We start from the raw sequence: 26,283 nt of genomic DNA on the forward strand, positions 1-26,283 counted from the left end.
ATCTAAAGAAGTTTTTATTTAGGAGGCATTTTTAATCTCAAAATAATTCATTGGATATTTTAATATTCTTTTCCTCATTATATTATTTTTTTCATTAAATACCTGACCTAGTGAGAATATCTGTCCTATGTTCTGTGTGCCAATTCCATCATATCTATCATTATTTAGTATGATTCTATTAACTGTTAGTTTTATGTCACATATCCCTGTGTCTTTGAATGTATAATAAATTCTGATTAGATTCTATGTATTGCGAATATTATGTTGATGAAACTGAACATTGTTATATTCGTTAAAGACTGTCGGATGCTGTTTCACTCTGTTATTTGAAAATGACCTTAAACCTCTTGACAGTTCTAAGTTTTGTTAAGGTGTATTTAGTGTAGCCTTATTCAAAGACTAGTTTACTACTAGTACTACTAATACTTCTGGTACTACCACTACTGGTGTCACTCCTGAATGCCCCAGGTGTCATAATAAATGTTTCCTCTGGTTGGCAAAAATTCAAAGGAAACTAATTAATTTATAACTATCCAGCCAGGGAGTTTTATCCCATGTAGCCGTGGCTTCCTATTCATCAAAACACTTAAAAGGACCACTTATGTAGGTTACTTGGTATCTTTCCTGCATAGGTTTCTTTGCAATCATACTGTCCCCAAATTCCAGCCAACTCCACCTCTCCAAACTTGTGCATCTCAATTTAGAAAGACATTCTGCTCTTCTTGAGTTCCGTACTATGCTTAGGTATCTTATCATGTTTCCAAAAATATCTCTAAGCAAAAGCCCAGGACCATAATGAAAATTATTTCATTTATTTCCCTTCATTTAGTGAAAACCAACCAGTTGTCACTGTTTCCACTGTCTGAAAAAAAGCTGTCCAATTTATTTTATCAGGCTTTCTGGTTGTTTATAGTGGGGTGAAAAGTCCAATCCCTCATTCTCTATCAACACCAAAAGTGGTAATCCTTTACAATTATATATAAGCATGTTAAATTATTAAATAATATTTAACTAATTTAATGATATCATTCTATTATAAATAATGAAAGTACTATACTTAAAGTGTGTTCATATTATTATACTTTATAGACATAGTAAAAAGATAAGTTCTATTCATCTATTATGCTCTATGCATATCTGTTCTTGAAGATTATCATGAGCACATTGTAAATATGCAAGTTTTGTTGGCTGTCTTGACACTCCTGAGCATATAACTATACAGACACACCTTGCAGTTATTGTGAATTCTGTTCCAGACCACTGTAGCAAAGCAAACATTGCAATAAAAAAGTCACACAATTTTTTCCATTGCATATAAAATTTACATTTACATTATACTGCAGTCTATTAAGTGTGTAATCATTTTATGTCCAAAAAATGTACATACCTTAATTTTAAAATATTTTATTGCTGAAAAACCTTAACGATCATCTGTGTCTTCAAAAAGTTGTAATCATTTTGTTAGTGAAAAGTCGTGTCTATATGTTAACGGCAGTGGTTGCTGAAGGTTGGGTTGGCAGTGGCAATTTCTTAAAATAAAACAACAACAGGGCTTCCCTGGTGGCGCAGTGGTTGAGAGTCCGCCAGACGATGCACGGGACGCGGGTTCATGCCCCGGTCCGGGAGGATCCCATGTGGCGCGGGATGGCTGGGCCCGTGAGCCGTGGCCGCTGGGCCTGTGTGTCTGGGGCCTGTGCTCCGTGACGGGAGAGGCCACAGCAGTGAGATGCCCACATACCGCAAATAAATAAATAAATAAATAAAAATAAATAAATAAAACAGCAACAAATTTGCCACTTAAATTGACTCTTACTTTCACAAGTGATTTCTCTGTAGCATGAAATGATTTTTGATAGCATTTTACCACGGCAGAACTTCTTTTGAAATTGGAGTCAATCTTCTCAAACACTGATGCTGCTTTATCAACTAAGTTTATGCAATATTCTAAATGATTTGTTGTTGTTTCAACAATCTTGACAGCATTTTCAGCAGGGGTATAATCCATCTCAATAAACCACTTTTTATCATCCATAAAAAGCAGTTCCTCATCCATGAAAGTTTTATCATGACATTGCAACAATTCAGTCACATCTTTGGCCTCCACTTTTAATTCTAATTCTCTTGTTATTTCTACAACATCTGTAGTTACTTCCTTCATGGAAGTCTTAAACCCACCAAAGTCACCCATGAGTGTTGGAGTCAGCTTCTTCCAAACACCTGTTAATGTTGACATTTTGACCTCTTCTGATGAATTATGAATGTTCTTCATGCATCTAGAAAGGTGAATCCTTTTCAGAGGTTTTCAATTTACTTTGCCCAGATCCATCAGATGACTCACCATCTAGGACAGCTATAACCTTACAAAATATATTTCTTAAATAAGACTTGAAAGTAGAAATTATTCATCGATCCAAAGGCTGCAGAATGCATGTTGTGTTAGCAGGCATAAAAACAACATGAATCTCATTGTTTATCCCCATCAGAGCTCTTGGGTGATCAGGTGCATTGCCAGAGAGCAGAAATATTATGCAAGAAATCTTTTTCTGAGCAATAGTTCTCAACAGTGGGCTTCAAATAGTCAGTAAGCTATGCTGTTAACTGATGTGTTTTCATCCAGGCTTTGTTTTTCCATTTATAGAGCACAGACAGAGTAGAATTAGCATACTTCTAAAGGACCCTCGGATTTTCAGAATGGTAAATTACTTCATCTTTAAGTCTCCAGCCACATTAACCCCCAACAAGATAGTCAGCTTGTCCCTTGAAGCTTTAAAGCCAGGCATTGACTTCTCTTCCCCAGCTATGAAAGTTCTGAATGTTATCTTCTTCCGATATAAGGCTACTTTATCTACATTGAAAATTTGTTGTTCAGTGCAGCCACCTGCATTAATCACCTTAGCTAAATCTTCTGGATAACTTGCTGCAACTTCTACATCAGCATTTTCTGCCTTCCTCTTGCACTTTTATGTTATGGAGAGGACTTCCTTCCTTAAACCTCATGACCCAACCTCTGCTAGCTTCAAATTTTCCTTCTGCACCTACCTCACCTCCCTCAGCCTTCACAGAATTGAAGAGAGTTAAGGTTTTGCTTTAGATTAGGCTTTGGCTTAAGGGAATGCATGGCTGATTTGATCTTCTACCCAGACCACTAAAACTTTCTCCATACCAGCAATGTCTGTTTTGTTTTCTTATCATTAGTGTGTTCACTGGAGTATCACTTTAAATTTCCTTCAAGAACCTTTCTTAACGTTCACAACTTGGGTGCTTTGCACAAGAGGCCCAGATTTCAACACATCTCAGTTTTAGACATGCTTTTATCGCTAAGCTTGATCTTTTCCAGCTTTGGATTTAAAGAGAAAGACATATGACTCTTTCTTATACTTAAACACTTGGAGGACTTTGTAGGGTTATTAATTGGCCTAATTTCAATAGTGTTGTGTCTCAGGGACTAGGGAGACCTCTGGAGAAGGGGAGAGGTAGGGGGATGCACAATTGTTGGAGCAGTCAAATCACACGACATCTATCAACTAATCTCATCATTTTATATGGGTGTGGTTCTTGGCACCCCAAAATAATTGCAATAGTGACATCAAAGATCACTGATCTCAGATCACCATAACATATAATAATAATGAAAATTTTGAAATATTGTGAGAATTATCAAAAATGTGATGTAGAGGAACCAATTGAACAAATGCTGTTAGAAAAATGGCACCAATAGACTTGCTTGATGCTGGGTTGCCACACACCTTCAATTTGTAAAAAACTCAATATCTGCAATAAAGTGAAGCACAACAAAACAAGGTATTCCTGTATTAGTATCTTTTAAAAACTTATGTGTGCAAAGTTTATTCATGTGAGTAGATCACTGAGAGGCAGAATTATAAGAGTTATATATTCCAAATCCCAGCCTGTTATTTAGGTCTTGGCACTATTTTCTAACTTCTTGTTATATTTTGGTTACCTGTGTAAGTCTAATTTCTTTTCTAAATTATTTTCTTCAGCACATCCAAATGCAGGCACAATACATAAATTATTTATAAAGAGTACAACTTTAACACTTATTACATTTGAAGGTCTTGCTTTTAACCATTATACACTAAGAGAGGGAGTATATCACAATGGTTTAAGAACATGGTGTCTGGAGTGGTGCTGAGTAGATGAACACACTAACTTGTCACTTTTTGACCGCATGGCCTGTGTAATAAGAAAATCAGTTAGACACTATCCTGGCCTTAGTTTCCTCAACTGTGGGCTGAAATTAAAGATAATATTTACCACATAGAATTGTTTTTGAGAAATAAGTAAGAAATGACTTATTAATGTATTTCATACAATGATTGGTCCATGGAACAAAATAGCAAAAGTTAGTTACTATTTTAATTTTGGACATGATATGGTGATTTCTATCCTATTCCATATATTATGAGTTCATTTGATTCAAGATATGGTATTCATTTCTAATTATATTGATTGCTTCTTGGCAAGATCAGTAGGTATCTGGAAGACAGATATTGAAGGAGACTTTTAAATTTAAAAAGTTACTAATAAAGGCCCACCCCCTCAAGCCAAAGCCTCCTCCACCTGCACAGTCTCCAGAGTCCTGAGCACCACCACTGCCAAAGCTTCCTCTGGAATCAGTCCTGGGCACCCCAGCCTGAGACAGGAAGCCACCGGTGCTGAAGGGGGCTGAGTGATAAAGCTTGTGGTCAGGAGAGTGGATCTGGGGAGAGGACCAGTGTTGGTTGCACAGAGAAAACCTGAGGGAATGGGAATGAGGGGCTCCATGGTCAGGAATACTCCTAGAGGAAGTGTGGTCTGCCTTGGAAATGAGACACCACTGTTGAGTGGTGTGCAAGGGGGAGGGCTGCCATTGCAAGCCCCTTCCCCACCCAACAGCCCCTGCTTCTGTGGTCACTTGGAGGGACTCACACCAGAGTGTGTGTCCCAGTCTGTTGCATCTTCCTGCTGGTCTCTGTTGCTGCAGGCACTTCACACACACCAAAGCTGTGGCCACTTTATTCATCCTCAGCCTGAGTGAATAATTGCTCCAAACAGTCTGAGAGCCCCAATCAGCCACTACTTCTTCCCTTCTTGCCTGGGCAGGGAACAGACATCTGAGTGTGGCCCATACATAGAGGTGGGACCAAAACCAAAGCCGAGCTTAGAGACTATGTGATTAAGAAAGAGGAACAGAAATCTCTCTGTGCAACTGAACAAGACACAGGTTAAATCCACATGATCTGCTTGGTAAATCCTGTATCTGTGGAATATCTGAATGGGCAATAAGTACTATCAACAACTGAGACCAGTCTAAATTTGGCAGCTGTGGACTTTGGGGGCAAGTATATGTGGAAGTTGGGTCAGGTCAGGGTCTGAGCTGGTCCAACAGTGCCCACAGCAAGTCCAGAGAACTACCTAGTGTTAGTGGAGGGTCTACTGGGGAGGCAAGTGTTGGCTGTGGCTCACTGGAGGAGCAAGGACACTGAGAGTGGAGGCCTCAGGAAAATATTATTACTATTTTTTTCTTTTCATTTTTTGTTTCATTTTGTTCTGTTGTTTTATTTTTTTTCTTTTTAATTATTTTTTTCTTTTATGTTTTCTAATTTTTTAATTTTTTTTTATTTTTCCATTTTTACCTGTTTTGTGTTTTTTTCTTGTTTTTGATTTTTTCTTTTTTTGTTGTTTTGTTGTTTTATGTCTTGATCATTTTGGTTTATTTGTTTAATGTTTCCTTTGTTTTTTGTTTTTTTTTTTTTAGTTTGATTTCTCTTTTTCTTGTGTTTTCTTTATTTCTGTTATTTCTGTTTTTATTGTTAGTTTCTGTTTTTTGTTTTTCCTTCTTCTTCTTTTCTTTTTTTGTTTGGTCTTGCTTTTATCATTTGTCTTAGATTTTGTTTGTTTGTTTTCTTTGTTGTATTTTATTCTTTTCTTTTTCTGGCTCCACCATGCAGCTGGCATGGTCTTTGTTCCCTGGCCAAGGGTCATGCCTGAGCCTCTAGGGTAGGAGTGCTGAGTCCAAGATGCTGGAATGCCAGACAATTCCTGGCCCCATGGAATATTAATCAGCGTGAGCACTTCCAGAGGTCTCCATCTCAACACAAAGGCCTAGCTCCACCCAAATGCCTACAGGCTCCACTGCTGGATGCCCCACACCAAACAAGTAGCGAGACAGCAACACAGCCTCAACCATCAGCAGATAGGATGCCTAAAGTCATACTATGCTCAGACACCCCCCAAAACACCACCTGACACGGTTCAGCCCATTAGGGGCACAAGACTCAGCTCCACCCACCATAGCACAGACACCAGACCCTCCCACAAAAAAGGCTCCAAAAGCCTCCAAAATCCCCTGTAATAGCCTCATCAATGAGGGGGCAAATACAGAAGAAGCAAGAGAAACTACGACCCTGCAGCATGCAGAAAGGAGACCACAAACACAGTAAGTCAGACAAAATGAGATGACAGAAAAATATGTTACAGATGAAGGAGCAAGGTAAAAATCCATAAGACCAAATAAATGAAGAGAAAATAGGCAATATACCTGAAAAAGAATTCAGAGTAATGATTCTTAAGATGATCCAAGGTCTTGAAAATAGAATGGAGGCACAGAAATAGAATGGAGACACAAGAAATGTTTCACAAGGACCTAGAAGAACTAAAGAACAAAAAGCAGTGATGAACAACACAATAACTGAAGTGAAAAATACACTAGAAGGAATCAATAGCAGAATAACTAAGGCAGAACAGATAAGTGAGCTGGAAGATAGAATGGTGGAAATAACTGCCACAGAGCAGAATAAAAAAAAAGGATGCAAAGAAATGAGGACAGTCTCAGAGACTTCTGGGACAATATTAAAAGCACCAACATGTGAATTATAGGAGTCACAAAAGAAGAAAAAGAGAAAAGGTCTGAGAAAATATTTGAAGAGATTGTAGTCGAAAACGTCCCTAACATGGGAAATGAAATTGTCACCCAATTCCAGGAAGGACAGAGAGTCCTATACAGGATAAGCCCAAGGAGGAAACACGCCAAGACACATATTATTCAAACTAACAAAAATTAAATACAAAGAAAAAGTATTAAAACCAGCAAGGGAAAAGAAAAATATAATATACAAGGGAATCCCCATAAGGTTTTCAGCTGATTTTTCAGCAGAAACTCTGCAGTCCTGAAGGGAGTACCATAGTATATTTAAAGTGATGAAAGGAAAAAACTTACAACCAAGACTACTCGAGAATTCAGCACCACCACACCAGCTCTACAACAAATGCTAAAGGAACTTCTCAAAGTGAGAAATACAAGACCAGAAAAAGACCTGCAAAAACAAACCCAAAACAATTAAGAAAATGGTAATAGGAACATACATATCAATAATTACATTAAATATGAATGGATTAAATGCTCCAACCAAAAGACATAGGCTGGCTGAATAGATAAAAAACAATACCCGTACATATGCTGTCTACAATAGACCCACTTCAGACTTAGGGACACATACAGACTGAAAGTGAAGGGATGGAAAAAGATATTCCATGCAAATGAAAATCAAAAGAAAGCTGGAGTAGCAATACTCATATCAGACAAAATAGACTTTAAAATAAAGACTATTACAAGAGACCAGGAAGGACACTACATGATGATCAAGGGATCAATCCAAGAAGAAGATGCAACAATTGTAATTATCAGTGCACCCAACATAGGAGCACCTCAATACATAAGGCAAATGCTAACAGCCATAAAAGGGGAAATTGATACTAACACTATAAGTGGGGAACTTACACTCCATTCACACCAATGGGCATATCATTCAAAAAGAAAATTAATCAGGAAACACAAGCCTTAAATGACACATTAGACCAGATAGACTTAATTGATATTTATAGGACATTCCATCTGAAATCAGCAGAACACACTTTCTTCTCCAGTGAATATGGAACATTCTCCAGGAGACATCACATCTTGGGTCACAAATAAAGTCTTGGTAAATTTAAGAAAATTAAAATCATATCAAGCATAATTTCTAACCACAAGGCTAAAGAACAATCACAATTAATGAAATTGAAACTGTGATTAAAAATCTTCCAGCAAAAGAAGTCCAGGACCAGATGGCTTCACAGGTGAATTCCATCAAACAACTGGAGAATAGCTCACATCTATCCTTCTCAAACACTTCCAAATAATTGCAGAGAGAGGAACACTCACTACCTCATTGTACAAGGCCATCATCACCTTGATACCAAAACCAGACAAAGATATCACAAAAAAGACAATTACAGGCCAATGTCACTGATGAATATAGATGCAAAAATCCTCAATGAAACACTAACAAACAGAATCTAAAAACACATTAAAGGATGATACACCATGAACAAGGGGAATTTATCCCAGGGATGAAGGATTCTTTAATATATGCAAATCAATCAATGTGATACACCATATTAATAAATTGAAGAATAAAAACCATATGAAAATCTCAATAGATGCAGAGAAAGATTTTGACAAAACTCGACACTCATTTATAATAAAAACTCTCCAGAAAGTGGGCATAGAGGGAACCTACCTCAATGTAATAAAAGCCATATATGACAAAGCCCACAGCAAACATCATTTGTAATGGTGAAAAACTGAAAGCGTTTCCTCTAAGGTCAGGAAGAACAGAAGGATGTCCACTCTCACCACTATCATTAAACATAGCTTTGGAAGTCCTAGCCATGGCAATCAGAGAAGAAAAAGATATAAGAGGAATACAAATCAGAAAAGAAGAAGTATAACTGTCACTGTTTGCATATGACATTATACTATACATAGAAAATCCTAAAGATGCCACCAGAAAACTAGTAGAACTAATTAATGAATTTGATAAAGTTGCAGGATACAAAATCAGTGCACAGAAATCTCTTGCATTCTGATACACTAACAACAAAATATCAGAAAGAGAAATTAAGGAAACAATCCCATTTACCATAGCAATGAAAAGAATAAAATACCCAGGAATAAACCTACCTAAGGAAGCAAAAGACCTGTACTAAGAAAACTATCAGATACTGATGAAAGAAATCAAAGACAACACAAACAGATGGAGAGATATACCATGTCCTTGGACTGGAAGAATCAATATTGTGAAAATGACTATACTACCCAAAGCAATGTACAGATTCAATGCAATCCTTATCATTTTACCAATGGCATTTTTCAAAGAATTAGAATGAAAAAATTTACAATTAGTATGGAAACAAAATAGAACCCAAATAACGAAAACAGTCTTGAGAAAGAAAAATGGAGCTGGAGGAATTAGACTCCCTGACTTCAGACTATACTACAAAGCTACAGTGATCAAGACAGTATGGTACTGGCACAAAAATAGAAATATAAATCAGTGGAACAGGATAGAAAGCCCAGAGATAAACCCACGCACCTATCATCACCTAATCTATGATAAAGGAGGCAAAAGTATGCAGTGGAGAAAAGACAGCTTCTTCAATAAATGGTGCTGGGAAAACCGGACAGCTATATGTAAAAGAATGAAATTAGAGCACTACCTAACACCATACACAAAAATAGACTCAAAATTGATTAAAGACCTAAATGTAAGACCAGACACTATTAAACTCTTACAGGAAAGCATAGGAAAAAAACTCTTTGACATAAATCACAGCAAGATCGTTTTTGACACACCTCCTAGAGTAATGAAAATATAAACAAAAATAAATGAATGGGACCTAATGAAACTTAAAAGCTTTTGCACAACAAAGGAAGTTATAAACAAGACAAAAAGACAACCCTCAGAATGGGAGAAAATATTTGCAAACGTATCAATGGACAAAGGATTAATCTCCAGAATAAAAAAAAGCAGCTCATGCAGTTTAATATTAAAAAACAAACAATCTAATAAAAAATGGGCAGAAGACCTAAATAGACAGTTCTCTAAGAAGACATACATATGACCAACCAACACATGAAAAGATGCTCAACATCACTAATTATTAGAGAAATGCAAATCAAAACTAAAATGTGGTATCATCTCACATTGGTTGGAATGGCCATCATCAAAAAATCCACAAACAATAAATGCTGGAGAGGTTGTGGAGAAAAGGGAACCCTCTTACACTGTTAGTGGGAATGTAAATTGATACTGCCACTATGGAGAACAGTAACTACCATATGACCAAGCAATCCCACTCCAGGGCATATACCTGGAGAGAATCATAATTCAAAAAAGGTAATGCATCCCAATAGTCATTGCCACACTATTTACAATAGCCAGGACTTGAAAGCAACCTAAATGTCCATCTACAGCAGAATGGATAAGGAAGATGTGGTACATATATACAATAGAATATTACTCAGCCAGAAAAGAATGAAATTGTGCAATTTGCTGAGACATGGATAGACCTAGAGGCTTAGAGACTTTCATACAGAGTGAAGTATGTCAGAAAGAGAAAAACATATATCGTATAATATCGCTTATACGTGGAATCTAGGAAAATGATACAGTTGAACATATTTGCAAAGCAGAAATAGAGACACAGACGTAGAAAATAGACATATGAATACCAGTGGGGAGAAGAGGGAATGGGATTAATTGGGAGAATGGGATTGTCATATATATATATATATATATATGCTGCTATGTATAAAAATATATAACTAATGAGAACCTACTGTGTAGCACAGGGAACTCTACTCATTGCTCTCTGGTGATCTAAATGGGAAGGAAATCCAAAAAAGAGGGGATATATATATACATATAGCTGATTTAATTTGCTATACAGTAGAAACTAACACAACATTGTAAAACAACTATACTCCAAAAAAAGTTACTTTTTAAAAAGTTACCAATAAATTAACAATATGAATATTTATATCAACAAATTAATAATATTAATAAATAATATTTAAGTTTAAAATTTGATTTTATATGCAAGTAACTACTTAAAATTAAATAAGTAAATTTAAAACAAAAATAATGTTTAGACTTTGTGATACCCTGGAGGGATTATTATTGTTTTAAAGTACTTAGAACATCAACGATTCAAACATATTTATAGAGATCAATGTGACTAAATTAGTGGTCTGTTCATGATTTATAGAATCCTATTAAGAAGTTTTTTATGATTTTAAAAATAATCCCCAAAACATATATGTTTAATAAAGGAAGCCCAAGATGCACATACACACACACACACATTCACACACACACACACAAACACACACAGATTAGATAGACATACCTATCTATACCTTAACTGACTACTAATTTGGTCTGAGAGCCTCGGTATTTTTATATTTATTTGCAAAATTCTGAAATTTGGGGAATATATGTGTCTGCTAGTATCTAAAATAGGTTTCCTGTAGGTAATAATTCTGGTATTGTCAAAAGCAAATGAGTATTTTAAGTTCAAGAATCAGTCATTTGATGTGCTTGTTCTCCATAAAATCATAATAAAGTAAGCAATTTCAATTATTCATGACTATGAATAAGTATTTAGTAAAACAGGCCCTTGGGACTTTGTTCTAACTGCTACTGAAAAAATGGTTCCCATTAGAATTTTGATTACAAGGGAAACCAAGAATGAAATTCAAATTCCAGTAATGTTTAACATTATTTTACAGTAAAAATGCTACATATAGAAAAGACATATATAATGAAAATACATGATTTTAATTATGCCTAATTAATTATATATATTGTTCAGGTGCTACATTATAGAAAGATCATTCCCTTACAATCATTATACTCAGCTGAAAATTCTTTAAACACTCCAGTTTAAAAGAGAGAAAAGCAATGTTTAGAGACTGAAAAAAATTATCATGCTATTACCTTTTTAGTGCTCATCTGTTATTTTAATTACATTGTGTTTGTTGCTACACTTCATAAAAAATGTGATTATTTTAAAACTACTTATGATGCACCAGAAAGGAAATTATTGATTTATTATCAAATAATTAATCAAGAAATATTACATCCTTATTCTGACTGGCAAAGTTGACATCATATTTTAAACCTGTAATATTATATTTCTACACATAAGTTAATATCGAAATATGAATTGATGTTTGTCCAAGGGATTATCATTATTACTATTATCTTTACAGTGTTTTCTCCATGGTGGCTTCTGTTAACATCTTATTAATATCAAACAAATAACACCTAAAGGAATTAAGTACATTGCAAATAACGTAAAGAAATTAGTCTTTAATGACCTAGATTGTACTCTAAATACATAAATGCAGTAGAGTAATTCAGGTCACATTAGCTTTTGAAGGTCATTAAACACTGAGTGATTCAATATAGGAATAAATATAGTATTACAATTTACTTTTAGAATGTTTTATTGTTTAATAAAAGACAAAGAATTACGGTACACTTTTTTTAAAGTATGTTTGCTGTTTTGTTATTATATAAATGGATGTAATAAATTAAAACATTCAACTACTTAGTTACATCCATGTTTCTACAGTACTATATATTAGTTACTGATATCACCTGGACTTTCACGTTAAAAAAAATCCAATATATAAATAAATTTGAGAAAGCTACAACATATTTTTTAAATGAGCCAGTGCACTGAATGGCATTAGCTTTTTTTTTTTTTTTTTTTTTTTTAATAATACACAATGTATTTATTTATTTATTTATTTATGGCTGTGTTGGGTCTTCATTTCTGTGCATGGGCTTTCTCTAGTTGTGGCAAGTGGGGGTCAATCTTCATCGCGGTGCGCAGGCCTCTCACTATCGCGGCCTCTGTTGTTGCGGAGCACAGGCTCCAGACGCGCAGGCTCAGTAATTGTGGCTCACGGGCCCAGTTGCTCCATGGCATGTGGGATCTTCCCAGACCAGGGCACGAACCTGTGTCGTCTGCATTGGCAGGCAGATTCTCAACCACTGCACCACCAGGGAAGCCCAATGGCATTAGCTTTATGTGTAACTGATTCACTGTGACTAATACATATTTAAATATCCTCATTAAACCTTGTTTATGAATATTCACGCCAAAAACATTCTTATTTGTACATGCTGAAAAACGAATATTAATAGGCTGTCTACTAACATGAAAACAAAGGGATTATGGAAAAATATCTACAAAATCTAGGACAGGACATTCCATATAGTAGTGGTTCAACAACTATTTCATAAGGTAATAAGTAATAATTTTAAGCTATAGCAACTCTGATTTAATAAGAACACACTATTTTTAAAAATAAAATCTTCCTAAGAAATGCTTTACATTATACAGGGAATATACATAATACTAGAATTTTAAGGGTTTGTAATTTTAAGTCATGCATTTTGAAGGTTTTGTCTCAAATTTAATAGGAATATTTTATTTAGTTGACTATGTGATGATGTGACTTATCTTTGTGAATGCCGTGTTTGTCAGAACATAGTATAAATTTGTAATAAGTGCCTGAAATGCAACATCTTTATGTATTTTACTTATGTATGTCCTGGCTAGTTCCATAAATTATTTAATACACTTTGTTCTTTATTTTATCAGTAGGTATATCAGATTTAATGCACTGCTATTGTCCTATCATAAAAGAAGCCTTCAACATTACAAGTACCTATATATAATGTGGTAACTGATAATACAACAAACCTGCATGTGCCTGAGAATGATATGTTGCTTCCAATAAATATGGATCAAATTCTAAAGTATATTTTATAGCTAATACCTTCACACTAAGATAAGACTAAAGAGACTACACTTATAGAAAAAACATTATTAAGAGTATTGGTGTTGTTGACATGGGTCACAATTAATCAGAATCTATTCATGCCAAAAGGAATGATTTGTTGCAAATACTCTTCAGAGGCAGTAGTTAACCCTATTTTTACCCCCTTAAATCTGTAATCTGGAGTAGCACTAAAATGAAAAATGTATTTTGTTATATTTTTAATTTTTTCTTAGAACTGTATGCTTCTACTTTTTCAACTCTCTTACTTTCAGAAAGAACAAATTTAATTAATATTTTAGTAAAAACTTTTGTATATTTTACCAAATATTTTCCTCATAATATTACATTATTGAAATAATAAGTCCTACAAGCTAGTAAATTTATGTGAGCTACATTTTTGGAATAAATCAATAAAATGACTATAAAGAGCTATATATTTAAGCATTTTTGTATTTGTTTTTCTTAAATTGTCACTTGCATTATATCTGTATCTATATATCTATATATGTCTCTATTATGTATACATATTCATTTCTTAATCTGGCACTAAGATCAATGCATATGTATGACCTATTAAAAATACAATATAATTAATTTTTATCTATTTATTTTTATATCTCTGTATCTTCATCATCTTTGGAGGACACAAACACTTCACCTTGGGAAATGTGGACATTTATCCAATAGCATGACAGATATTTTTTAGTGTCTTTTATACCAGACTTTGTGTTGACTGAAAATACAAGATGCAAATATATAGCTTGCTTTTCAGAAGCTTAGGCTAACTAGGAACTCAAATACAAATAATGGTTTAACCATAAATCAACCATTTTTTGATAAGGATATACAGAGGATGCTAAAGGAATCAAGCAACTATGTTAATTTCTGAAAGTTAGAGAGGTCTTTCCAGAGTGTTAAGAGCAATAAGATTTGAGGAATGGTACGAAATTCTGCAAATGAGAAATCAGTGTTGCAAAGATGTGATGGGAAAAGATCTATTTATTCAATCTTCATATAAGCATTGACAATCTACCATATCACTAGAGGTGGGGACTTATATTAAAAAAAAAAAAAAAAAGCAAGAAGTGTAGAATTGCTCATATATAGATCCTGGAAAAATCACAGTGAATTTGCCAAGCATGCTAATTTATTTTAATTACTACCCCTCCCTTCTCCCCTTTCTACACACAAGTTGGCTGCCAGGCAAAGGCATTCATAAATGTGTATGCACGTCTCACATCACAAGATTGTTTCCATATTTTAAATTGGAAACTTTCTCTCTCTTAATATTGTAAAATAATAAGGTACAATATGCAAATGTGCCAACAGATTTCTCAATAGGAGATAGCTAATTTCATATCCAGCTACACAATTTTAAGCAACGTCAGGAGCAATTACTCCCTAAATTCCAGGATCTCCAGCTGATATCAATTTCTCAATTTCTGATGTACTTCCTCCTGATCCTTAACTTTCAGGCTAAACAAACCAAATATACAATGATAAAGGGAAATTAAATAATAGTTTTTAAAAGTTTATACTTAAAAATGTGGGAAAAAAATGGCAAGCATCAAATAACAGACACCAAATCAATCTATGGTAACCTATAAGGAGGGACAAAGACACAGATACTTAAGTGGTGGTGGAGTAGAATTTTTAGACTGCAAATCTGACCGACCCTGATCATGTTTGGGAGACATTTTTTTTTTATCATGTCTCTCCACAGTGTTACCTGAGATTAAGGACAATGGGGGAACTTTGTAGAGGTCTTAAGATTCCATTACAGGTTGGTCTGCTTTACAACATCTCAGAAATTACTTTAGCAGTATAACAATCACCAGCACTTTGGGATATTTGGGGGAATACAATTATCTTAATACACTTAGCTGCTCTTTCATTTCAGTTTCAAGGACTCTCTTAACTAGTACCAATTTCATTATTTTATTTATTAGGAAGATTTTTTTCCTTTGAATAAGGACATGGGCCTTGGAGATCATTCCTCATTATCCTCAGCTCTGAGAGCTTTACCACAGTTATACCAGCCCTTATTTTATGGGCTTCTCTTCTACACCTTTACAGATATCTAATTTGATCATCAGGTTGTGTCCTATTTGATTTTTCTTTATAATGAGTGACATCAGGAACAGGATGTCAAACTAAAACACACAAGAGGGGTCTGGATGGGGCACTAAAGGGCTCCATTCCTCTGGTTATTTTAGACTCTTTCCAAGTTTGCCTAATACCTTTAGCAAAGGATAGAAAACTTCCTCCAGCAAAGTGGCACAGCCCATGCTTTCTTGTATCTTATTAGTCTTGGATCACAGGTTATATTCAGAAAAGTCCTCTCCTTACAAAGATACAAACGTTTTTATTTCAAGAAGCCAAGTTGAACAAAAACTTTTATTTTCAGTATTACATCTTAACGGCTGTAAGAAGTAACCAACATACTCCTGTGTCTATAACATTTTCCTCTGTAAGAACCATGGTCAGAATCCTAAGATAATGGGTCATAATTCAAAATGTACTTTTCTGTGACCCAACAGGTAAGGCTCAGTTGGCCTGGCATGGAGAGATCCTTGCCAATTCCAATCCCACCTTAAGTCAGGTAGTATCATATTTTAGTTTTATTTTTCACAAGTACTGCACTCCAGACCCAAACGTCTGTATTAAGATTTTCCCTAAAAGTTGGGGGAAATAGTTTGCAACTATTTCTTCCCATTCTGTAAGCTACCTTTTCATTTTGTTGATTGTCTCCTTTGTTTTGTGGAAGCTTTCTAATTTGATGTAGTCTCACTTGTTTATTTGTGCTTTTGTTACCTTTGCTTTTGAGGTAAAAGCTGAAATACATTGCCAAGACCCATGTTAAGAAGCTTACTCTCTATGTTGTCCTCCTGGACTTTTACAGTTTCAGGTTTTATGTTCAAGTTTATTTTTGTGTATGATAGGAATCCAGTTTTGTTCTTTTTCATGTTGCTGTTCAGTTTTCCCAACACCATTTATGAAAGAGACTAATTTCCCCAATGTATATTCTTTGGCACATTTGTCAAAAACAATTGACCATACATGTGGGTTTATTTCTGGGCTTTCTATTCTGTTCCATTGATCTAGGTATCTGTTTTTATACTAACACCATATTGTTTTGATTATTATAGCTTTGTAATATAGTTTAAAATCAAGACACATGATACCTCCAGTTTTGTTCTTATTTCTCAATATTGCTTTGCCTATTCAGAGTCTTTTGTGATTCCATATGAATTTTAGAGTTGTTTGGTGAAAAATGCCATTGGCATTTTGACAGGAATTGCATTGAATCTATGGATGACTTTGGGTCAGATGCACATTTTAACAATATCAATTCTTCCCATCCATGAGCACAGGATATCTTTCCATTTATTTGTTTCTTATTCAACTTTTTACAATAACGGTTTTATAGTTTTCAATGCACAGATCTTTTACTTTCTTTGTTAAATTTATTTCTAAGTATTTTTTGTTTTAGATGTTATTAAAAATGGGATTGTTTTATTAATTTCTCATTATGATAATGTGTAGTTCATTTCATTTATAGAAATGCAAATAATTTTGTATATTGATATTGTGTCCTGCAATTTTACTGAAATTGCTTATTAGTTCTACCAATTTCTGAATGGAGTATTTAGAATTTTCTCTAAATAATACACATCATCTATAAAGAGAAAGGTTTCAATGCCTTTTATTTATTTTTCCTTTCTCTTCTTCCTTTCTGATTTCAATGCCTTTTATTTATTTTTCCTGCTAATTTACCTGGCTAGAACTTCCAATACTTTTTTGAACAAAAGTGGTAAGAGTGGGCATCCTTGCCTTGTTTCTGAATTTGAAAGAAAATCTTTCTGTTTTCAGCATTGAGTATGACATGCGTTATGGGCTTGTAATATATGGTCTTTATTACATTGATATATCATCCCTCAACATCAAGTTTGTTGGAAATTTTTATCAGGAAGGATGTTCATTTATGTCAATGCTTTTTCTATATCTATTGAGATGGTATTATGATTTTTTCCCTTCTTTTGTTAATGTTGTGTATCATACTGATTAATTTGCATATGTTAAGCCATCCTTGCATCCTCTGGAGTAAATCGCACTTGATCATGGTGTATGATCCTTTTAATGTACTGCTGAACTCAGTTTGCTAATATTTATCAATGACTTTTGATTGCTTATCAGGATATTATAATTTTGTTTTCTTGTCATGGTCTGTCTGACTTTGGCATCAGTAATTACCCTGATTTGGAGATATCCTCTCATGAATCTTTTTTTTTTCTCTCATGAATCTTAAAATCTATTATAAATGCATTATAAATCAATTATAAATAATATAGTATGCAGAAAATTACTTTAAACAAATAGTTTACCTGGAGCTAGGTTGCTTCGTTTTAATCCAGGCATTTCCACTTACTAAAAGAGGGAAATTTCACAAATAAATATATCATTTTGTTCCCTGATTTTCTTATCTTGCCTCAATTTTTTTATACTCAGAAGGTTGTGAACATTAAACAACACACAAAATGTTGGAACACATACAAGGACATACAATTAGTGCTATACAAATGTTACTTCTCATTATTGTCATTATTATATTATATAAAAATCTGGCAACTTCAGGAAAGTTTTCTCTTAGAAACTGACATCTTTACTGTGGTTGCAAAGACATGTAAGCTTGAAGTAGATAGGAGGAAGCTCAAATTAATCAAGGAACATAGAACTTTGAGAAGCTAAAAGAGGTCATTATGGAAGAATTCTAGAAATCTAGAGAAAGTGATAAAGAATTGGAAAGTTTGCAAGAGACAGGTTACATGGGCATTCATAAGTCATATGAAAAATATTGTCCCATATTCCAGGAGAAATAAAATGTTATTAAAATTTGGGGGGTAAATAATAACATGGTGTATTTTGAATTTGAAAAATTGCTTCCTTGTTGGGCAGAACATATATTGAATTCTGGAAGCCCAGTATAAAGGTAATGTTTTATAATAAAATATTTTCCTTTTGCTCAAATGATTGAATGGGTATACTTTTCAACCATATAAATCTCTCTATTAACCCTTTATATCTCTTTCTATCTATAAGCACATTCCTCATCCAGTCTAGCACACATTGGCTTTTACCTAAAAACCTTAATACCAAATTATTCTGACACCCAAGTATTTAATTATTGTTAAATTATTGAAAAATTCCATATTAAACAGACTGTTTTTTATATTGTACATGGTCTTGGAATTTAAATTGGCTCTCAAATGTATTCAATCAATTAAATATAGCTCCTGTTTTTCACATCCAAGCAAGACAATTTTATATTTCCCCATTTTTCTTAAACCTCTAAAATTTTAATTCAGAGATGTTTCTTAGCATTTAAAATTAATTATAAAGTTAAGATTAACAGAGCATTCTCATCTTGTTCCCATCAAGCTTAAGAACCACTGAATGACTATACTTCTATTTTTTCCTTCCCTATTTCAAGGGAAGACTTATTTATCTCCCGGAAAAAGGAGAGAAGAGAGGTTACCTAACAGTTATGCTCAGGGACTTTTGCCTTCTGAAGGACTTGAATCTGTTAGTTTTTCAATGCTCTCTATCATGTTTTCTTTTTATATTGTATTATTCACATTAGTATAATGATATAGGTGAAACAAAATAAACTTCTCTTAAACTGTAACTCCACATCTCTGAATAGCTACAACTTTATGTCATCTATTTTTTAGTAATTTGCTGAGTGTTTCTCTTTGGCCAACTCCAGATCATCTTATAAAACAATATAACCTGGCTTTGTATCAAGTAAGCCATTAAAGCTCCTTTTATCATTGTCATCAATTTTCGGGTTTTAAAATCAATGGACCCTCTCTGTCATCTCTTTCTCATACTGTCAATGTTTTTAAATGTGGTTTATCACACCATCTTTTATGAACCACCTTCAATTTTTTGGCTACTCTGACAGCACTTTATCATGTGTGGTTTGTTGTTTTGCTTTCCACAAATAAATAGTCCAGCCTTCTCAGCATACTTTGGCTATACTTCCTTCATCACCTATTCTCTGAACATTGGGATTTCTCAACTCTCAGTACTTTAAGTTCATATTTTCTCTCTCTGATACTTCCTATGGATGTAAATGCCACTTGTGATCAGATTCTTCTCAAAAATATACAAGGAAATCACACAGTACCCACATATGATTATAGCGAATAGATTCACATGCACTAAAATAAAATAATAAAAGAAGAAAAAAAGGTTAAACTTCCCTCAGCAAATTATAAGGTAAATTTTCTCCTAATAGGAATATGATATGTTAGTGTTTGGTGTTAGCCTTGAGAACCTATTATAACTTCCTGTGCAAGCTATCAATGGTGAAAATTAGAAGTAATTTAATACTAATTATATTAAATTACTCATCTTGATATTAAAATATGTCATTTAGAATCCAAATTATTATCTTAGCCAGTTATAAAAACATAGTTAATAGCCATTCTGAGTAAAACAACGTAAGTACAATTTTCATTTCAAAATATTCCTAGATATACGTATATTTTCTGAACTGAATATCTATTCCTTTTCCATTATATGAAATATTAGATTTACAGCTAACCATGTGTCTAAACTAAAAATGCTGTCATAGATAATTAGTGAGAAAACATTAAATGCATAGACAGTTTGATTTTATTTCTCTATTACATGTATTTCTCTATACATGTAATAATACTAAGTATTTTAAGTAATACCTTCTGAAGGGAAAAGTGGAAATTCAATAAATTCTCATTTTCTTTGAATTGGAAATGTGTAGACTTTCTCACAAATGAAATCTTCCATCATTTTTATTACTAAATTATTTTTAAATTAGTAGCATCTAGGGGAAAATTATTTTACTTGGAATCCATAATATTAACAAAGTTGGTTATGAAATGTTATAACACAATTAATCATGTGTACTATGAATGTTTCTGTACATTTAAATAGAGGTAGAGTGAATAATGACAAAGCAGTTATAAAAGTCTATAATTTTAGTGCAAGGGGTTGCAAACAATAGTCAATACATATAGCTGACTATATAACACACATGATTCTCAGTGCCTTTATGCCAGTTATCATTTAATCATTTCAGATCAATTCTCCAATCTCTTCTTTACCCTGGAACCTAAGCTTCCTGGATTCTACCAATTGGCTTAGTTATATTTGGTTTCCAGTTGGATTCAGCCAGTGGAGAAATATGCACAACATAAAAAAGAGTGAAGAGAGTAAGGAGAGAATATTTATTTCAATAGCTTCATTCCAGTATGATCACTTTGGAGTGGTTGAGTCCTCCACTTTACAGATCCCATCTTGGCTGCCCGTCTGAACAACTCTCTGTAAAAGTTTGTAGTTACTGAAGTAACCGTACTTTACCCTAGTCCTTTCACAAGTGGAGTGGTAACATCACTACTATTGCTGGTCTTGGGGTACTGAAATATCCCTTGTGAGTTTCTTTCATCATTTTCATACATTTAAATAACTCCTTTATAATATTAATTCTCTATCATTCTAACTTGAGTGTATACATTTTCCCCTTAATTGACACAGCCATACATAAATTAATACCTTAAATCCTCCCAATAATCTTTTGATGGGAACAGTTTTGTCTCTATTTTGCACATGAGACAACTGAGGCAGAGTGGGTTTAGGACACACAAATGGTATGTGGTAGAATTAAGATTCGAATCAGTTAATCTGATTCAGTTTAATCATCAGCTACACATACTTAACATATATGTGCAACACATACTGAAATATCACAGTCATGTCAAGAGTATAGGAACATTTTGATAACTTTATATAGCAAAAATAGCATAAGAATAGCATTTGCCTGAATTTTTCTAATTCTTCTAACATTACTTGGGAAATGGTTTTAAGTGAGGACATGTCTTTGTAGAGGTGACCAAACTTGGTCAAGGACACATAACCGGTTAAGGTTTCCTAGAAGAGTTTGTAATAAACTGACATAAACCATGATAAATGGAAAGATTACTTTAGTCCTTTGTTAATCATAGCAGATATTAAAGGAAAGAATTTGAGTGTTTCAGGGAGAAAAGTGTGGGGTGTCTCACCAGAAGTGAACAGTCTCTGCTAGCAAGTGTTTACAGAGTAGCATAGCAGAAAGCCTTTCTTGCTCTGACCACATGGGACTCTAGATTCCTACTTACGGCAGTTGGGCAGATAATCTTTTCCAAGAGTCTGGGATCTGTCTGGACTTCTAAATAATTAAACATCATATGACTAATGAAAAAAAAAGGATAAACTTACTTAGATACCACACATAACTAATAGTTGTGTTCTATAATGAAGTTTTGCAATGCTGCAAGAAAATCTAATTTCTCATAAACTATAGTTAAAAAGAAAATCAAATTCACAATTTCAATGTAGCTCTTCTGTGCTTCCTTGTGGCTAGTAGTCCTGATGAAATCATTGCTTCTTGAGCATATTTGCCTTTCCCTGGTGACTGACCCTCTCACCATCACTCTAAGTCTCACTATAAGGGCACAATCCTTTCCTTAGTATCTATAATTGCATCTCTTACTATGAGATGTACTGAACATTCACTGAAAATGTCAAGGAATTATAATACAGATGATAATTTAAAGACTTTGCATTATGTAAAAATCCAACTTCTTCAAAGTTCTTCATGCCTATACATTTGTATCAAATATACAACAACAACAGAGAACAAATTAATTGTTTTCTGGTCCCAGGATAAGATTGAACTCTTGATATCAATATTTCCTGTCATAGAAATAAATCATGATTCATAAAATGTATTTTTTTTCCTTTTCTTACTCTATATCCTCTCTCTAGGTATCATAAACCAGGCCCAGATAAAATATATTGTCTCTAGTCTAGACATTCGAAATTCCTTCAGTGAATTTCATGTTTATATATAAATGTTTATACTTGATGCTTCCACTTGAGGGCACAAATTTAGCTCACATCAAAATATTCAAATACAATAACATCCTCTTCCAACCCTTAAAAATGCAGTCCTCTTCTAAGATAACAGGGAAAGAAAAGTCTCCAAGAAGCAATGATTTTAGCAGGATTACCAACCACAAGTCGGCAGAGAAGTGATAAAATGAAGTAGCTTGCATTTTTTAATGGTACAAACATCCTTCTTATTACAAAGGATAATGACATAAGAGTCATCCTTGATATCATTGCTTCCCGTAATGAAGCTGTCACCAAATTCAGACCATCTTCTATATAACTTTTGACTGAATCAAATTCTTCCTATTCCTTGATATTACTCTAGTGTAAACTACCTCAGCCCTTAGACAACTGCAATTGTCTGTTAAACGGTTTTACTCTATCTTCTCTTCATTCCCTCCAAATTGTAGTCATCTATATAACTAATTATTATGTCAAAACCATTGGTTATTCCCCCAGATTAAAATGAATCAAGAAAAACCAAATGTTTTCAAGGTGAAGACCAGGTCTTGCACAACCCAACCTTCTTCTCCGTTTACCCAGCACCATATGCCTTCATTGTCTAGATAATATAATTTCCATCCAATTGTAAAAACCACTGTACCTCACCCCTACCCCCAGGCTGTTGTTATCTTGCCTGCAGGAAATCTTTCCTGTGAAGTTGTGTTAGTCATTCTCCACTGTCACCTATTAGGTCAATCATTACCTGACAGGTTTATTTACCTCCCTGACTAGGAAATGTACATATTCACTAATTCACTTATACCATTTTAAATTTTGTATTTATTTGAGTTATTATTTTCTGACTCTCTGTCTTAAGCTCCACTTAAGCTCAATGTGAAAGGAGTTCATGGCATGTTTGTTTATAGTAAGATCTTCAGGTAACAGCATAGTCTTACCATATATTTATAGAATAAATTAAATAATAAATAGATGCAGAGCAATGCAAAAAATATCTGTCCTCCTGGGAACAATATCTCACTGAAAGGTGTATAGTCAGACCATTTACATAATAAATGACATTTATCTATTTTTCCAAACTGGATTTTTCAACTTTCAATTTCATTATTTGTCATTTTCTTATATTATGTACCATCATCAGTATTATTGCTATTAGTATTACTTCTATACTTCAAAAATTGGTTTTAATTTCTTTTTCTAAAAAATGTTGGCAAAATGCTGATCAATAACTAAACTCCATTAGTTATCTTCTCATTCATTTATATTCTTCTCAATAATAAACAAAGTATCTCCATCAGTTCTCCATGTTACAGAAGATATTTTCCTATTATAATAATCAGCTCAGTGCTCACTTACCAGTAAAGGCAGAACTGCAATAAATATCAGAGATCTACATGCTTATTTATGTGGATTTGTGTTTGACTAAAGAATACATCATATCATACTTGATATTTCAAACTAAAATATTAAAAATAAATAACTTACAGTCTCAAATTTCTAACAGTTGAGTAACTCTGCAAGTACTGAAAAAAATCTTGTAAATTTATTTGGATTGTAAAATATATCCACTCTCTCCTTGTTTCATCCACTATGAATATAAAACCCTTCTCTTTAATATTGGAATAGATAAAAATTAGAAACTCAGTATATCTGGTTTGACTTGATTCTATTATATAAATTTAAACTTGTTCATGGACTCTTAGTTTTTGCTTGACTGAGAAGTTCTTTACCTCTCCTTCAATTCTGATGGATAGAGTATCCTAGATTGCAGGTTTTTGGCTCTCAGCACTTTAAATATATCATGCCACTCCCTTCTGCCCTGCAAAGTTTCTGCAGAAAAATCATCTGATAGCTTTATGAGGATTCCCTTCAACATGAACTCTTTTTTTTCTTTTTTTCTTTTGAATGCTTTATAATTCTCCTTAACTTTTGCCATTTTAATTATGATATGTCTTGGGGTAGGTCTGTTTAGGTTCAACTTATGGGGAACATTGTTCTTCCTGTACCTGGACATCTGTTTCCTTTTTCAGGCTTGGGAAGTGTTCAGCCATAATTTCATTAAACACATTTTAACACCATGTTCTCTCTCCTCCTTCTGGGATCCCTATACTTGATATTATCCCAAAGAATCCTTAGAATGTTTTCTTCTTCTATTTTTTAATTTGTTAAACAGACTCACAGATATAGAGAACAAACTAATGGTTATCAGTGGGGAGAATAAAGGGGGGAAGGGTGAGATAGGGGTATAAGATTAAGGGATAAAAACTACTATTTATGAAATAAATAACAAGGATATATGTAAAGCACATGGAAATACAGCCATTATTTTGTAATAACTTTAAATGGAGAATAATCTGTAAAAATATTGTATCAGTACATTGTACACTTGAAACTAATATATTATTGTAAAGCAACTATACCTCAATAAGAAAAAAATTGTCCATGAACACATCCTCAGAATATTTGAGACAAATTATGTAAAGAAAACAGAGTGTGTACTTAGAATATTTCAATTGGCCTCAGTGATTTGAACCAAATGTAAATGCATTTAAAGTCCTATGCATATTAATGTGTTATTTTCCTGAAAGTACAAAAGCATAATTATTTTATTTTTTAAAATAAATTAGAGAGGAGAGCTTCAAGATGGTAGAAGAGTAAGATGAGGAGATCACCTTCCTTCCCACAAATACATCAGAAACACATCTACAAGTGGAACAACTCCTACAGAACACTTACTGAATGCTGGCAGAAGACCTCAGACTTCCCAAAAGACAAGAAACTCCTCACGTACCTGGGTAGGGCAAAACAAAAATGAAAAGACAGACACAAAATAATAAGGATGGGACCTGCACCAGTGGGAGGGAGCTGTGAAGGAGGAAAGGTTTCCACACACTAGGAAGCCCCTTCATGGGCAGAGACTGGGTGGCACAGGGGGGAAGCTTTGGAGCCACGGAGGAGAGCTCAGCAACAGGGGTGCAGAGGGCAAAGCAGAGAGATTCCCGCACAGAGGATCGGTGCAGACCAGTGCTCACCAGCCCGAGAGGCTTGTCTGCTCACCTGCCGGGATGGGCAGGGGCCAGGAGCTGAGTCTCGGACTTTGGTCGGATACCAGGGAGAGGACTGTGGTTGGATGAGTGATCACATCCTGAAGGGGCTAGTGCGCCACAGCTAGCCGGGATGGAGTATGGAAAAAAGTCTGGAGCTGCCGAAGAGGCAAGAGACTTTACCTTCCTCTTTGTTTCCGGTGTGCAAGTAGAGGGCATTAAAATCACCGCATAAAGGAGCTCCAGAGACGGCATGAGCCGCGGCTATCAGCTTGGACCCCAGAGACCGGCATGAGATGCTAAGTCTGCTGCTGCAGCCACCAAGAAGCCTGCGTGCAAACACAGGTCACTATACACCGCTCCCCTCCTGGGAGCCTGTGCAGCCCACCACTGCCAGGGTTCTGTGATCCAGGAACAACATTCCCAGGAGAATGCACAGCATGCCTCAGGCTGGTGCAATATCATACCATGCCAGCCTCTGCCACTGCAGGCTCGCCCCACATCTGTACCCCTCCCTATTCCTGGTTTGAGCCCCCAAATCATCTGCTAAGTTAACCCTGTCCTGTCTGAGTGAAGAACAGACACCCTCAGGCGACCTACATGCAGGGGTGGGTCCAAATCCAA

General features: G+C 34.5%; 1 pseudogene; it reads right to left on the reverse strand.

The window, feature by feature from the left end:
- Nucleotides 1–388: 388 nt before the first annotated feature.
- LOC103071314 (tigger transposable element-derived protein 1-like) lies at nucleotides 389–25,914 on the reverse strand (annotated as a pseudogene).
- Nucleotides 25,915–26,283: the final 369 nt, after the last annotated feature.

Source organism: Lipotes vexillifer, unplaced genomic scaffold (assembly GCF_000442215.2).
Source record: "Lipotes vexillifer unplaced genomic scaffold, Lipotes_vexillifer_v1.1 scaffold1976, whole genome shotgun sequence".
Classification (NCBI taxonomy): domain Eukaryota; kingdom Metazoa; phylum Chordata; class Mammalia; order Artiodactyla; family Lipotidae; genus Lipotes; species Lipotes vexillifer.